The sequence below is a fragment of the Halichoerus grypus genome, chromosome 1 (assembly GCF_964656455.1).
Source record: "Halichoerus grypus chromosome 1, mHalGry1.hap1.1, whole genome shotgun sequence".
Classification (NCBI taxonomy): domain Eukaryota; kingdom Metazoa; phylum Chordata; class Mammalia; order Carnivora; family Phocidae; genus Halichoerus; species Halichoerus grypus.
The window spans coordinates 162,401,035-162,417,726 of NC_135712.1; the positions used below are offsets into that span (position 1 = coordinate 162,401,035).

Here is a 16,692-nt window from a genome sequence, read left to right on the forward strand (position 1 = left end):
ATGCCTGTTAGATAGAGATGACCTGTAGTCTTCTGATTATAGACAAAAGACTCCTTTGATTTACTTGATAATTGGTAAAATTTCTTGGAACACACCTTAGAGTGGAGACTATGATTTGAAGCCATTGCTCTGGAATCTAGTAGGAGGCCCTGGATCCCGAGGGGGAGTCAGTGTGGGAGGAGCTTAGGCTTGTTCCATGACTGGGCCTGATGGTAGCTGGAGTCTCCTCTGGGAGTTAGGTTCGGGACCTGCCACACAGGAGGGTATTAGGCTGAGAGGAGGTACTGAGGTCCTTGGAGCTCTGAGGCAGGTGGGTTACTTGTAGGATGTGAGTGAAGAACAACACTGAGCCCCACCAGACAGGTTGCTGCTTAAGAGCAGGGACCGTGTACTCACAACCCCTGGCATGGGGGCTGGCCAAGAGTGTGTCCTCAATAAATGCTGAATGAGTCACTGAGTCACAGGAAAACCAGTGACAACACTATGCGTGGAAGGGGAAAGTGGTACTTTTTTCCCTCCAGCTTTATGGAGGTATTACTGAAAAAAATTACAAGATTCGTAAGTGTGCATTGTGGGGATTTGATAGATGTATACATTGTGAAAGGACTCTCACCATCTGGTTAAATGACACATCCATCACCTCATAGTTTTTTTTTGTTCTGTTTTTTTGGTCGGTTTTGTTTTTTGGGGTTTTTTTGTTTGTTTTGGTGAGAGCACTTAAGTTCTCTCTGAGCAAGTTGCAATTATACAATATAGGGTTATCAACTCTAGTTACTTGTTTTACATTAGATCCTCAGACCTTACTCACCTTATAGCTGAAGTTTGTACCCTTTAACCAACCTCTCCCTATTTCCCCCACCCCCAGCCCCTGACAAACATTTTTCTATTCTCTAAGGGTTGGACTTCTTTCTTTTAGGTTCGACATATAAGTGGTACCATGTAGTATTTGTCTTTGGCTTATTTCACTTAGCGTTAACTCCCTCAAGGTCCACCCATGTTGCAAATGACAGGATTTCCTTCTTATGGCTGAATAATAATACACACACACACACACACACACACACACACACACACACGTATATACATAAACACCACAACTTCTTTATCCATTCATGGCAAATAACACTTCCAAGGTGAACTTGGCACACTCTTTTCCAGATACTTGTGATGTCCTCCATAAAACTGGACAATGCTTCCCACTTTTTTGCCCTAGCCATCTTGTCTCCATTACCATTTACCTGAGAATAGCAGTATGTGCCAACTGTAGATACCTAACTAGTTATCAATTTACATGGAAAACTAACACCGAGAAATGAGGAAGCCAAGGCTGAGTGTTTTAAATTCCTTTTAGATCCATTGCTCATTTTTAATACCCAGAGCATGTAGACTCTTATTTTCTTGGCTGCTTCTAGAAGCTTGCTGGATGTGGAAGCAACATGCCCCACTGCAGTTCCTGATACTGATTACTCCAGAGGAATTCTTTTCTTGGCTCCCATCCCACCCACCTCCAAGGCTGTGGGTTTCTGGGCTCTGGGTGTTGATAGCACCTCCAAAGAGTTACCCTTGGTGGGTTGGAAAACTGACCAGAGAGTCTGGAAGTGTGGTAGAGTCATAAACCTGGCTTTAAATCCCAGCTGTGCCATGTGCCAGCTGGGCAAATTACATATGCCCAAAGGTCAGCAGTAAGGATTGGAAAGCAGCCTAGGATAGTGCCTGGAATGACCCTTGACACATCACAGGCACCAGTTGCAAAAACCACAGAAGTGGAGACTGTATTGGAGGCCAGTTCCGTTTTCTAAGGTCATTCATTTATCTTATTCCAACTATCCCCACTCTTTTTCTCCCTAGATAGTTTGCAGGAGGACCATGAATGTGAAATAATATAATTCAATCAAAGATTGTGATCACTAAGTGCTGGGCTCTGTCAATAGAGGACTGAACAAAACAAAATGAGAACACAATGCTAAGTGCTATAAAGGACGTAGAGGGTAAGGTAACGGAGCATGAGAGTAGCAGGAGAGAAGGCAGAACATCAGAGGGCCTCAGAGAAAGGTTGTCCAACCAGGTAACATTTGAGCAGAATCTACAGAGCTAGAGGGAGCAGGCCCCATTGGGAAGTGGCAAAACAGCATTGGTCCACGCAACTGGAACCCATGCAGAGGCTCTGAGGCAAGAACAGTTTCACCTGGTCAAGGGTCAGCAAAGAGGCCAGTGGGCAGGAGGAGAGTGAGCCGAGGAGATGAGGTCAGAGAGGGACCAGATCCCGGCGACCTCAGTGGTCCAGGTGTAATTCAGCACCCTCGTTGTACACGTGGGGAGGAAGAGGCCAAGACTCAAAGAGACCCGCCCACGGCCACAAGCAAGTCCAAGCTAATCTAGTTCTAAAACCTCAGCTGGGGCCACTGTGTGACTACTCCAGCAAGCACAGCTCACACTGTAGTCCCTGGGGTTGTGCAAGGTGTAATCTGTGTAGCGGTGCGGCCCCCTAACTTCTGCTCACGTGCTATGTCACTTCCCTCTTCTTTTTCTTTTTTATCCAAAATGTGTTTATTGGGGTGGTTTCCCACTCATCTTGGTTCAGAGGGCTGCCTCTGTCTGAAGCAGCAACCTTCTGCAAGCCTTGCCTTTCCTCCTGTGGGCTGGCAGAGGAGAATGGAGCATCTATTGTTTGTGCCTGGCTACAGATGGTGCTGATTTTATACCATGCTGGGCTCTTCACATCCATGAAGTGTAGGAACTGGGGCTGGCGCTTGTGTTTTTCTTCTTCTCTTCTGGAGAGGGATGAAAGAGATCTTTGCAGGAGGCATGTTCGTGTGGGAGGTCATCACTGCCAGCAAGGTTACTCTCCTTTTCAAAGGAAGGGATCTTCCTTCTGAGTACCAGCTGCCGTTTAGACCCCATACGAGCTGGTAGCCCATGTTCACCAAGGGCAAAATGACTGTGCTCTCTTCCCCCGAATTGGGCCCTGTGGAAAAGACACAGAGTTGGAAACCAAACAGGATTCGGCTCTCTCATCTCCTGTTTTGTGAATTTTGGCAGGCCTCTCAGCCTTTCGGGCCTCCATTCCTCACCAGAAGGGAAATGAAGAGGAGAGTTTTACCCCTGAGGGGTTTCTGCTAAGTCAAGCTGCTTCTAGCCAGGGGAGAGCACCTAAACTGACTTGTCTTGATTGTCAACACCAGGTGGCGCTGTGCTCTGTGCTTTTCAACTTGCTACTCTTCTTGGTTTGCATTGTATATTAATATTGGCCAGCAAAGTCTGTGTCATTTATTTTCTTAAGTCTAAACAGTTTGTGGAATTCCAACCCAACAGTATCTGTTGCTGCCAGGAGCAAAGAAGGAAAGAAAACAACATGCTGTTTAGGCCCCAGGGAGCAAGTTGTAAGGTAAAATGCCCTTCTGATTGTGCCCACATCCTGTCGAGCTAAAATGAGATTGTCGACAAGGCCACATTCCAGATGAGATGACTTTTGTCAGCACTCTGTCCTTTGCGTGTAGTTGACTGGTGGTTGGAGGGTACTTCGGTCAGGGTTTGAGGCCGGATGCTGCCACTCTGCAGAGCAAATTCCTTTACCTGCTCGAAGCCTTGGTGTCTTCGTCTGTACAGTGTCCTTTCAGGTCAAACATTGTGTGATGGAGGAAGGCCTGGGATAATTCTGTTACTGATGAAAAGGGCCCGAGTGTGGAGTTCTTGATAAACTCTTGGTAATAGTATCTGAAAGCCAACCATTGTGTGTGCTAGGTAAAGAATACAGATTTGGAGTCAAGAAACTTTGTGTTCGTATTCCAACACCATTACTTACTAGTTGAATAACGGACTCAGCCTCTCTGATCCTCTTTCCTCCTCCATGACATGAGGATCATGGCAGTGCCCACCTCATGAAGAGGGGCCAAGGTTTAACAGACATCCAAGCTCAGGGCCTGGCATGCAGTAGGAGTTCAGTATATCATTGTTTCCTTTCATTAAACCAGTGGCTCCGTGTAATGTGCTTCCTTTCTCCTCCTGCCTTTCAGGCCTCTATGGTTGGTCCATAGTGCAAAAACACCACTCGTAAATACTTATCTGTCTTTATAACAGGGATCAAAGTCGTTTTTATGGGTCCATAGTTTCTGCCTTGCTGAGCCCACTACACTTAAAAGCTAATCTCATTGGTCTCTTCTCACATCGTTTTTCCTTTATGGCTTTTCCAGGCTGAGGATTGCTAGAAACTGGGTCAGATAAAAGCTGATCATGATAAGTGTTTGGAAATTGGGTGAGAAAGACCAGGGGACATCCCTTTGCAGAGTCTCGACCCTCCCTGTGCTTGGTTCTCAGTAGTGTTTTTCACAGTTCAACTTTAGGATATAAGAGAAATGAGTGGAACCAGCTCGGTGAACAAGGTCACCCAACATCACGAGATGATGACATCACTGTCAGCTCCTGCCCAGGAAAAACCCAGGGCTCAAATGACGGAGGGAAAGGGCAGGTCATCTTCATGGCAGGTTGACAGAGCTAGTTGCAGGCCACCATCAAATATCAGGTCCAGGGGTGTTGCTAAAAATTACCCAGGGGCCACACCTGCCTCTGCTCAGTTTGCCCTGGGCAGCCTTGCTGCCCTCACATGCTCAGGACAACAGAGTATCACCAACAGGTTTTTTTCCATTTCCTAGAAGAAAGGTTACCAACTGCCAGAATCAAAATAGAATGTGAATCGTGTCACAGGAATCCTGTCCATTCCAAGCACACTCATATTGTGCAATGGCCTTGAGGGGATAGAGCAGATAAGCAAAATCTCAAAGTTATTATCACTTTGTTGGACTTGACATCTCAGAAGGCCCCTCGCCATCCTCTCTCTCCAGGCTAGTTATGTTTCTGCGATGCTACGTGTCAAGTGAATCATGTTTTTAGTGCCCTAGAGGGACACTAGTACTTAGGTCAACCTGGTGCAAAAACCCTCACATCAAGAATCTTTATGTTAAAATGAGTAGTTTTTCCCAACTTTGTCCATTTCCCAAGTTCGTGGTTTTATACGTTTTCTTTTCTCTTTTTTTCATTCTTGGCTTAAATTCTTCTTTATTATTCTTAATGGTATGATATAGTTTTCCATATGGTAGTGAAATACCCATGGTAAGTTTCCTGAAGAACAAATGAAAATTTAATAAATTGAAGAATTCAGTGCTTTGCAGATTTATCTTTCACATATATGATGAATATTTTTTTTTTAATTGTGGTAAAAAACACATAACATAAAATTTACCGTCTTAGCCATTTTTAAGCAGTAGTGTTAGGTATATTCACATTTTTGTGCAATATATGTCAGTTTTCTTAAAGCAAAGCACTCCTAGATGTCTTTATCAATAATTAGAGACATCCCTATCCGCCAAGTCCTTTTCCAATGACATAATACTTTATTAGTGTGCCTGAACTTACCTTTCAATGATTTCAAAAACCTTGGACAGTAATTCTAAACAAAATCCATGGGCAGTACTTAAAATATGTGTGTGTGTGTCGGGGGGGCATTTAGAGAAGGATGTGAAGCCATTTCATACTTTATTTGTCACAATCCAAACTGATTTGGGTAGAAGGGCCTGGCAGGAGAGCTGGCCTCAACACTGTTGGATGAGGGTCATGATTAAGGCATTCAGGTCATGTCCTCCTTGCTTAAAGCCTCCAGTGGCTTCCCATCCCGCCACAGAAACCTCTGCACGCCTGACCCAGCTCATCCCCTCCTGATCCCAACCCTGCCTACCTCTCTGACCTCACTTCCTTCTGCTCAGCCACACTGGCCTCCTTGATGGCAGTTGAAAATGTCAAGCTTATTCCTTCTTACAGGCCTTTGTATTTACCCCTACTTCTAGAACAATCTTCTCAACTTTTGCTAAGCAATAGAACCACTTATTGTGGTTATTATGACCTTATTGAGGTCATAACATTCTCAATGCCCAGGCCACATCCTATACCAATTAAATCATAATCTCTGAGACCTTAAAGGTCAGTATTTAAAAACAAAAGAACAAAGACAAAACAAAACAACCCAGGAATTCCGATGTGTAGCCACGTTTGAGAACCAGAGTCTAGATTAGTGGTTCTCAAAGTGTCCCAGATCAGCAATAGCAGCATCACCTGGGAATTTGTTAGATGTGCAAATTCTCAGTCCCCACATAGGGAATGAGAAACTTTGGGAGTAGAGCCCAGGAATATGTATTTTAACAAACCCTCCACGTGATTCCAATGCATGCCTTGGTTTGAGAACCATTGCCCTACATCTTTGATGCTCAGGATGTGGCTTATGGACCAGCTGTGTCAGCATCACCTGGAAGCTTGTTAGAAAAGCAGAATCTCTGATATCATCCCAGCTCATGACCTGACCAACTGAATCAGAATCCGTACTTTTAATGTTATCCCCAATGGCTCCTAGGCACATTAAAGTTTGAGAAGCTTTCTACCTCTCTCTCCTGAGAGAGCCTAGGAACAATGACACACTGGTAGCAGGAGCCCACCTGGCGCCTAAATTCTAAATCTTGGATTCTAAATACCTTTTAATATCGAAGGCAACTGGGCTCATTGGAGAAAAGGCTGATTCGAGGCCTAGTGCCAGGAAGGTGCAAGATGAGCCTGAAATATCTTGTGCCAGAAAGCAAGGAAATTCTTGAAGGATGATGGAACATGTCAGAAAGACACAGGGGTCAGTTGAAAAGGGCTTTCACTGGCCAAATCTGAGAAGAATCTGATAGTAGTGGATTATAACCTATTCAATAAAATAAAAACTGATGAGTTCGTAGTGTTATAAAGAAACAGATGATCGTATAGATCAGTGAGACAGAAGGAACAACTCTTCCTTGCAATAGAATACTAACTAATAGGTATAGAAGGAAAGATGGAGAAAGACAATCATTCGTGAATGCTAAAACTAATGGATGAAAGTTTGAGGAACAGAATGTTTATGTTCTAAAAGTACCTCCCCACACATGACTTGGTTACAGAGGGGAAAAGACTAACTTGATATGGAGAAAGCTAGCAGAGACCACCTTCACCCAACAGTCAAAGTTAACATCACCCATATTGGGACAGACCGATACCACATACCTCCTGCTGCAATGCACTGAGGAGGACATGGCATTACTTCTGCCAAAAAGGCATTAACTGAATCTACTCCTCAAGAATCATCAAGAAACCCAGGGGGAACATTCCACAAAATAACTGGCCTGCACTCTTAAGAAATGTCAAGATCAAGAAAGACAGCAGGTAAGGAATTGTTCCAGATTAAAGGAGACTAAAGAGGCATGAGAATTACATGCAGGATGTGACCCTGGACCTGGAAAAATGTATGTAATTTCAAAAGGTTATTGTTCGAGCAACCAACGAAATTTAAATATGGATGGTGGTTATGTAAGAGAATGTTCTCATTTTAGGAAATACATCCTGAAGTATAGGGTAACAGGACCATGTGTTTGCATTATGAACTCTCAAACAGTTCCAAAAAAGTATGTGTAAAAGTATGTGTATATATTATATATTTATACAGAGGAAGAGAGGAGAGAGAGTGGGGCAAACATAAACAACTGGTGAATCTAGAAGATGAGAGTTCCTTGTACTGTTTTGGAACTTTTCCGTAAGTTTGAAATTATATCAAAATAAAAATCATGCCCCTGCCCTCGAAAAAAGACATATGGGAACAAACACCAAAATAAACCAAGGAAGAAGCAGTGTTCCAGAACACTTGCTTCCAAATTTAGTATGACTCTGTCCTTCCGGTCATTCAGGTCTCTGTTCCTCCGTTACCTTGTCAGAGAGACCCTGGGTGGTCCAACCTCCTCTAACATAGGCCCCCACCACCACTGTCAGACCCTGTCCATCACATTACCTGCTTTCTTATTCTCATAGCACTTTGTTAGCATGTAAAATTATCCTTGTTTATGTATTTGTCCACTCCTTTATTATCTCCCCCCACTAGAATGCAAACTTCGTAAGTATAGATATTTTTTTTTTCTGTCTTAATACATCCCCCGGTATAGTGCCTAACATGTAAGAGGCACCTTGGGGGTTTATGTTAAATGAATGAACAAGCAAACAGATCTCATCTGCAGGACAAGGGGGCTCTATAATTCAAAACCCAGACTCCTTCTCAGCCCTGACACTGACAGAGTCTGGCAATGTAAGAGCTCCTGTTTAATGAGCATCTAAAATGTCCTAGGCTTTTATTTTTTATTTTTTAAGATTTTTTTTAGACGTAATCTCTATACCCAACATGGGTATAGAGATATACCGAACTCATATCGAACTCATAACCCCGAGATCACGAGTCACGTGTTCTACTGACTGAGCCAGCCACACGCCCTGAAAATGCCCTACGCTTTTATTGACAAGCTCTCAACCCCCACAATGATCCTGCAGCACTGGTGATGGTACCCTTGTTCCACTGATTCATTTGGCAGATGCGGACTGAGTGCCACTTGTCTGCGAGGCACAAAGAAAACACTGATTAACACAACATTCACCTGCCCTACTCCCATGTGACATGCTGCATTAGCAAGAGCTGACTGAGAAAAACCAAGGCTCAGAAAGGTTGCCCAAGTTGCTGTAGTCACACAGCCAGCACAGGGACAGCTGGGAAGGTGACCAAAATCTCGGTCCAAAGCCCAAGCTCTCCGACTGCTTCTGACAAGCTGCCTCAAGGGAGGGAAGCTGCCGTGAGTCAGTCCACTCCTCAGGTGGCTCCCTCAGAGCCACACCCCGTGTCCTGTGACCGCGACACTAATTCTCACTGTGCCCCTTTCGTTGGCACAGAAACAGAGCGTGCTATATCTTAGCCATTGCTGATTACGTTTTTGATTATTCCATGGCCTCTTGGTCCCATTTACTTCAGATAAGCAAGAGCCTGTTCTGCTTCACTGGGCAAAGGTCAAGATAAATTCAGCGTGAGAAATCATATAAGTTGGAGATGTGATCAAATAACCTTGCCAGAAAAATAACCAAAAAAGCAAAAACTAAGAAACAACATAAAAACCCACTTCAAAAAATGTTTAATGAAGAGACGGAGCATGAAGAATTAAAACAATGTAAGGGAGTGGGAAAACTTCCTGAAGGGTGTTTAATTTTTCTTCAGCTCATTGATCCTTTCCCTCCTTGAAAGCTTTCTTTGCCAATTAATCACTCAACTCATTACCAGGCCCTGTTTCCCTGTTTATAATCTTGGGCTCAAGAATCCCTCTGTAAGGACCATAGTAAATTTCCCTGGTTAGCAGACAAATATTTATCTTAGAGGATCAATTACTATGCTGGGAGGTCTCAGATTCCTGGTATTTAGTGCATACTTTTGCCCTTGATTTGTTGGGTGACCTTCGCTTCTCTGCCTTGGTTTCTGAAGCTACACAAGGAAAACAATGTGACCCCCTGAGTCGTGTCCTGAAGTTGCTCTGGGTTCCCTGTTGGAAAGTAGAGGAGAGTATTTGGCCAAGGATATGATTTATCTATGCCCATAAATGCCCTCCTTCTTCTGGAAGTTAGCTAATTGTGTTTAGAATTGAAAATGCATTCTCTGCAGGCATCTAAAGTAGATTCCTTACGGGAATGTCCAGCGGGTGGGTGAATAAGAGACACATTAGCAGAGTTCTGTTATTCCAAAGGAAAATGTCGTATCTCCATTTTTTGTGGCCAGAAAGTTCGGAGTTGGGGACAGGGGTAGACAAGAAAACAGTACTGTTCTTTGGAACTATGACTCACAGATTGCTTACCCATGGGAAGCTTTTTTGTCGCTGTTGAGTGACCTTTCTTTAAGTGAGCCAGGCAGCTAACTGACCACTGGGTGGATGATGAAATGATCCACCTTTGGATTTAGTGAGTTCCCCATCATTAGAGGTAAATAAGAATAGCCTGGATGTACTCTCAGCAGAGGGTGGGGTAGAGAAATTTCAAGCACCAGGAGAGAGCTTAAACTAACATTCATTCTCATCCAGCCCTGAGACTCAGGGATTTTGGTCCCTTTCAGTGTCACAGGCTCTTCTGAATAGATGGAGCTGTGGAGCAGCACATGGGGACAAAGGTGGTGACAGGTGAGATCATGGGTAAATTTGAGATTCAAATCCCTCAAAGAAAGGATGGCTTTATATCCGCTACAAAGCATGAACTAGAATTAGGATCCCAGGAGAAGAGGCTAAGTAGGGTATTGTGTATTTGAGGACACACCTTTCAATGGGGAATGCCGCATGGACCGTGGACTCTGGCCTAAAAGGAATTTGGTGTGGCCACTGAACTCCCTCTGGAGCTCCCTCTGGAGCTTTCAGCCATAGAAGCCCCATCACTGATTAGAGGAGGATCCCCGGTGTCAAAGACCTAGAGAGGGTGAGCGCAGTGGTGGAAATTGGAGCAGTATCAGCTTTTAATCAGGCACTTATTTTTAAAATAAATAACAACCACAATAACAATAAGAGTTGCCGATTATTGATCATCTGCCATGTGCAGGCATGATGCATGGTCTGCCTCACCTGCACAGTTCTTCAAGCCAGGTGCTATCTGCCTTTTGACAGACGGGGAGACTGAGGCATCTAGCGAGAGGAAGTGCCTTGCCTTGCCAATGGCAGTGCCAGTATTCAGACTCAGCCTGTCTGACTCAAGATTCATGTTCTTTCCATTGTGTCCCCAGCCTTCATTTAGAGGTAGGGATTTAAATTTAAAAAAGAAAATAAAGGTAGGAATTATTAACTCCATTTTTGCTGATAGAAAAACAACTCAGAACGTGGAGGTAATATCAGACAAACTGAAACCTGACTGGCTCCAAATCTCTGCCAGATGGCCTGTGAGGGGAATAGTTGTACTTTGTAGAATGCCAAAACTGGGGGGGGGGGGGGGGGTGACTGCCCCTAGGGTTGGCTGATCACATGCCTTCAGTCTGTGAAGGAGAACCTGACTCAGAGGTAGGAAGTGAGCAGCTCAGGGGCATGAGGCAAGGCAGTGGCAGGCGGGACAAAGAGCCCCTGTCTCCAGACTCCTGGGATGTGCTGAGTTAATTGCTTTCAGGTAGATCTGTGCTGACCACCCTCTGGATGTCTTTGGGCCTGGTAGGGATGCCCTGCCCTGAGGCTGGGATGGAGGCCTGTCACCTCAGAGGATATCCAAGAGGCTAGCGTAGTGGGGGCTGGATGTCTGACAGGGAAGCTGATTCCCTGTGTGAGGATGTGAACCAGCAGGCAGGGCCCTGGGATCAAGGTCACCAGCCCAGCAGCTGCCCATACTGGTGAACCTGGGAGAGCTGGGGGGAATCAGGTGAAGGGCAGACAACAAAAGTAGGACTCTATTTGGGGAGGTAAGCCATTGTTCTCAGCTGCCCCTGCTCATCCTGCACCTTCTTGAAAGGCTCTGCCTGTAGTGCGAGGCCTCCCTGAATCTATCTGAACTCCCTTCTCTCCTTCTGGCTGCGAGAGCCAGAATACTGACTGCTGTTTCTAGAAGCCACTTAAACGCCAGGCCCTAGGCTTGACACTCTACTTGCAAAATCTGACATTTATTTTCCAGCAATCCTGGAATCATGTGCAATCCTGTGATCATGTTGTAACTAGCTAAGGCTCAGAGAGGTTAAGTGACTTGCCCAACCTCACACAGCTGATAAGTAACAGAACCAGGATGACAGCTCTATTAAGATAGGGACTTGCTGCTGTATTCCCAACACTTGGCACAGAGTGGTCACCCAGTACACTTCATTGACGCAATGTCTGACTCCAATGCCACATACCTCACTTCCTCCTGAAAACCCCCATGATGGGAAAATTCAGATTTGAGTGAAAATGGACTTGGAGGACTTCAGTCAAGAATGAGTCCATGAAGTCCCTTCCTATAGGTACTTTTCATACTCACCAAAATATGAAAATAAAGAAAGCTCCCTGAAGAGATGTCAGTTGCATTGTGCACAATTTTGCAATTAGTAATAAGGGCTGCTATGGAATTAATTTCTTCCCCAGGCAGGTTCAATGAGTTGCCTGTTAGTTCATTTTTGCTTGTTTGCTTTCCTGCAGACAACATGCACACCACCAGGCATTTGTTTTTCCTCTCTCTAAAAGTTCAAAGCCATTATGATTTTACAACTCAGAGTCTCTAAGTCACTGTCCTCCAGCCATGAGTTTATGACTTCATATTCAACGCAGACTCTGGTGGTACAGAATGGGTAATCTATATATCCTGGAATTTCCATAAGGGAAACTCAGAGCAGGGTCAGTTTTTAATATAGCTCCCTCTGTTGCCCAGCATGGTCCAAGTTCATGAATGTTCAGTTTATTGGATCATTACCATCCATTCCACCCATGAACTCTCATTTTCAGCAACTGGAATTCTACAAATTACAACAGAACTGCATCTAAACTTTACTGACTGTAATTGTTTTTGCTTTCATGATTCAGGATGTAGTTTAGCATCTCACAGAGTCCTAAGTCAAAATAATGAGTTTTGAATTAAAACTTCTCAAAGCTGAAAGGGATCCTCTGGATCCCCTAATCTTTTCTCAAATTCTGTTTCACAAAACAACTCCCCCATAAGACAGTACACCCAGAAAGAGTTCCTGTGTCAAGTAAATTTGGGAACTCTGGTCTCTACCTCCCTGTTTGTAAGGAGTTGTAAGGCACAAGAGCAGACTGAAGTTTCCATGAAGTCCTGTAGTAAATATACTTTTGTTTAACTTTGTCCTACTCAGTGTTCCCAAAATTACTGGACCTGGGTGGGTGGGGGGTGTTATCTCCTTTTTTTCAAACTTCTGAAAAATGCCTGCTGGAAAACACTTTGGGAAACATCACTTCAGTCAAACACCCCCCTAGCACACCTACCAATTTTGTAGATGCAGAAGGTAAGGTCAAAGAGGGGAGGAAAGTGACCTGCAGTTATACATAGTTAATGGCAGAGTTAGGCCTGGAGCCCCTACATTTCTTCACTCCTAGGCTCACAATTCTTATCAGCCACAGGGCCCAAGTTAGATTCGTAAATGGCTGGAACAGAGATAGCCAGGTAATAAAGTATACATTGACCTAGCTTCTACTGGACCAAATAAACTTGTTCTGAAGCTTATTGTATTGAACAAGATAACAATAGAATAAGACAGCTTTGAGTCCATCCTAACCGACTCTCTCCATTTGGAAGTACAAGGCCCTAACATGGCTACTTTACCTCTCATCCAGCTATAGATTACTTTTCAGAAAGCAGATTCGCAGTAGTTGGAAGATGGGGCAGGGCCAGTGATCAGGGATAAGAAAGCCATCACATCATCAGCCTTGTTGGAATGACTGATTATTACTGTTCATAATAGCAATCATAGCCCCTTACTGAATGGTAGCAGTTTACTTCAGTGGTGACAGTGAGCTCGGGAGCCACAAGCACTGGGTTTGAATCCATCATGGATTAATTGTGTGATCTTAGACAAGAAACTTAATCTCTCAGGGTCCCTGTTTCTCACTGTGAAAAGGAAATAATAGTAGGCCTGCATCTTCCTGGCACTGCACTCAGAGGATTTGATGCCATGATTTCTTCATAGGGAGTATGGGGTAACAAACACAATAGTTCCTGTCTTTGATAAAGAGGTTTTCCAGAAGATGCACAGAGGCTCTCCTGGCAACTATCTCTGATAAACCCTGGAGGAGTTTGAGCAGACAGCCCAGGAAGCACCTATAGGCTGTCATGCAGCAGTCATAGTGGGGAAGGGGGTGAGTAAATTAGGGCAAAGATAAGTAAAGAGTTGCTTAATCTACACAGAAGATTAAGGGCATTTTTTTAAAACTATAATCAAGGCAAAGAGCAGTTATAGAAGACAAATAGATTGTATTAAACAGGATTCTTTTCATTGGCAATTGGCAAAAAACAACTCCAACTGGCTTAGGGGGAAAAATGAGCAAGGGGGGAGCTGATTGTAGATATGACTGCATCCAGGAGCTCAAGCAAGAGCACCAGGAATCTGCCCTGCTCCAACCCTGGCTCTGCTTTACCTGCTGTTGACTCTGTTCTCAGCCAGGTGCTCCCTTCATGGTGGCAAAATGGCCACAGCAGCACCAAGTGGACATTCTACAGTTTAGCCATCCTGCCTCTTGCCCAAAATTTCCACCCAACTCCCTGGATTCATGATGGGCCTGGCCCAGGTAATGTGCCCCTTTCAATTACCAGGCCTGACTGGGCAAGCCTGAGTCACTTGCTTCCTCCTGGAATGAAGCAGATGTGGGGCTGAGACCATGGCCACATGCCTTTAGTTCCTCCTATTTCTTTCAGTTTCCTGATCCTTGTCTCCATCTTCAGCTGGCCCACACCTTTCCAGGCTTCACAACCACACCTCATTCTGGCCCCAGGTAAGAAATGGCCACATCATCTAGAGGGGTCTTCTAAATTGACTTGGGACTCTCTGTTGGCTCAAAAGTAGATTCAGGAGACACCAATTCAGATAGAGGGAGGCAGTATGGTATGTGATGCTAGGATGGCAGAGGAGTTTTTATCTTATTTGCCAATTACAATTAAGAGTGGCTGTCTTGAAGAGGATGCAGAGTCTAGACTCAGAGGGAAAGGAAGCCATGATTGATTAATAATGTCTGCCAGGAGCACTAAAGTAGGTAATTGTGGCAGACATGCCATGTATTTGCCAAGCCACATTAAAGAAACAGCATGAATCACAGAGAGCAACAGCCCTATTCATGGTCACCTTCACCTCTTAGTCCTGTGATCACAGTGCAGTGCCTTAGCCTTATAGACAATAACTGCCCATTTGCACAGTGAGGATATTTATCTTGAAGAGCTTCTAAAAGAATCAATAGAGATAGTGTACATAAGGTGCTGACCATGTTGTGCCACAAATGGAGGCTTTGGTTTTTAACAGAGGTAGAAAGTCATCCCATTTTTCCAGGGGCCCCCTCTCAAAAGTGCTAGAATTGCCGAATTGCCTATGACATCTTGGTTAGGAAGATTTTCATGGGTTTGAACTTCTTTTTTGAAAGATGCACTCTTGGTTCCTTATCCTTATCTCAACAGGCCTTGATGGTTCATTGCATCTAGGTGCAACTTCCAGCAGCCAGCATCTACTTCTCATTGCCTTTCCTGCCAACAGCACCTCAGCCAGCATCACCATATGAGAACTTACAAAGGGTCCGACTTATCTTCCTAAGATCCCACATTACCTTTCTTATACCAAGAGACCCACTTAATGGCAAAGGATGTATGACAGTGGGCACACGATCACAGAACCCGTTGATCTTCCCATGGAATGTATCCCTGGGAAGCTACTGTTGGCCTGCTAGAATGTTGGAAGGGCATCTTAAAAGCAAAGTTAAGATGCCAGCCTAGGAGTGATATTTTGTAAGATTGGGGGTGTTGTATTTTTTATTGAGGTAAAAGTCACAAAACATAAAATTCACCATTTTAGCCTTTTTAAAGTTACAATTCAGTGGCTTTTAGTACATTCATAATACTGTGCAGCCATCACCACTATCTAATTCCAGAACATTCTCATAACCCAAAAGAAGCCTCATACGCATTCAGCAGTCAGTCCTCATTTCTCTCTCTCACCCCAGCCCCTAACAACTAATTTGCTGTCTGTCTCTGTGGGTTCACCTATTGTGGACATTGTATATAAATGAAATAATACAAGATATGGTGGGGGGGGGCGGTTTGTGTCTGGCTTCTTTCACTTAGCATAATGTTTTCAGTGTCCATCCATGTTGAAATGGGGTCAGTATTTCATTACTTTTTATGGCCCAATAGTATTCCATTGTCTGGATATACATTTTGTTTATCTATTTACCCACTGATGAATATTGGGTTGTTTCTGCCTTTTGGCTATTGTGAGTAGTGCTGCCAAGAAATCTTTGTAGAAGTTTTTGTTTGAACATCCGTTTTCAATTATTTTGGGTATATACCTAAGAGTAGAATTGCCAGATCACATGGTAATTTTATGTTTAACTTTCAGAGGAACAGCCAGACTCTTTCCCAGGAGCTGCACTATTTTACATTCCCACCAGCAATGTATATTAAGAGCTCCAATTTCCTGATTTCTTTGCCAATATGTGTTATTTTTCATTTTTTTAAATTATAGCCGTCCTAGTGGGTGTGAAGTGGTATCTTATTGTGGTTTGGACTAGTATTTCTCTAATGACTAATGACAATGGGCATCTTTTCATGTGCTTATTGGCCATTGCTGTATCTTCTTTGGAGAAATGTCTATTCAAGTCTTTTGCCCATTTTTTTAATTGAGTTGTTTTGTTTTTGTTGTTGAGTTATAAGACTTCTTTATATATTCTAGATATTAATGTCTTTTCAGATATGTGGTTTGCAAATATTTTTGTCCCATTCTGTAGGTAACCTTTTCAACTTTCTTGATTATACTTTTTGATACACACAAGTTTTCATTTTGATGAAGTTCAATTTATCTTTTTTTCTTTTGTTGCTCATGCTTTGGTGCCATGTCTAAGAATTTATTGCCAAACCCAAAGTCATGAAGATTAACCCCTGTGTTTCCTTCTAAGAGTTTTATAGTTTTAGCTCTTATGTTTAGGGCTTGGATCCATTTTGAGTTAATTTTTTAATATTGTGTGAGGTAAGGATCTAACTTCATTCTTTGCATGTGGTTATCTAATTGTTCCATCACCAATAGTCTTGATGAAAAGACTATTCTTTCTTGGAATAGGGTCTTGGAACCCATGTTGAAAATCAGTTGAAGAGAAAGACATGTATCATATGACCTCACTGATATGAGGAATTCTT

At 43.6% G+C, this 16,692-nt stretch overlaps 1 pseudogene; it reads right to left on the reverse strand.

The window, feature by feature from the left end:
- Window positions 1–235: 235 nt before the first annotated feature.
- Window positions 236–2,725, reverse strand: LOC144380186 (small ribosomal subunit protein eS27-like pseudogene; annotated as a pseudogene).
- Window positions 2,726–16,692: the final 13,967 nt, after the last annotated feature.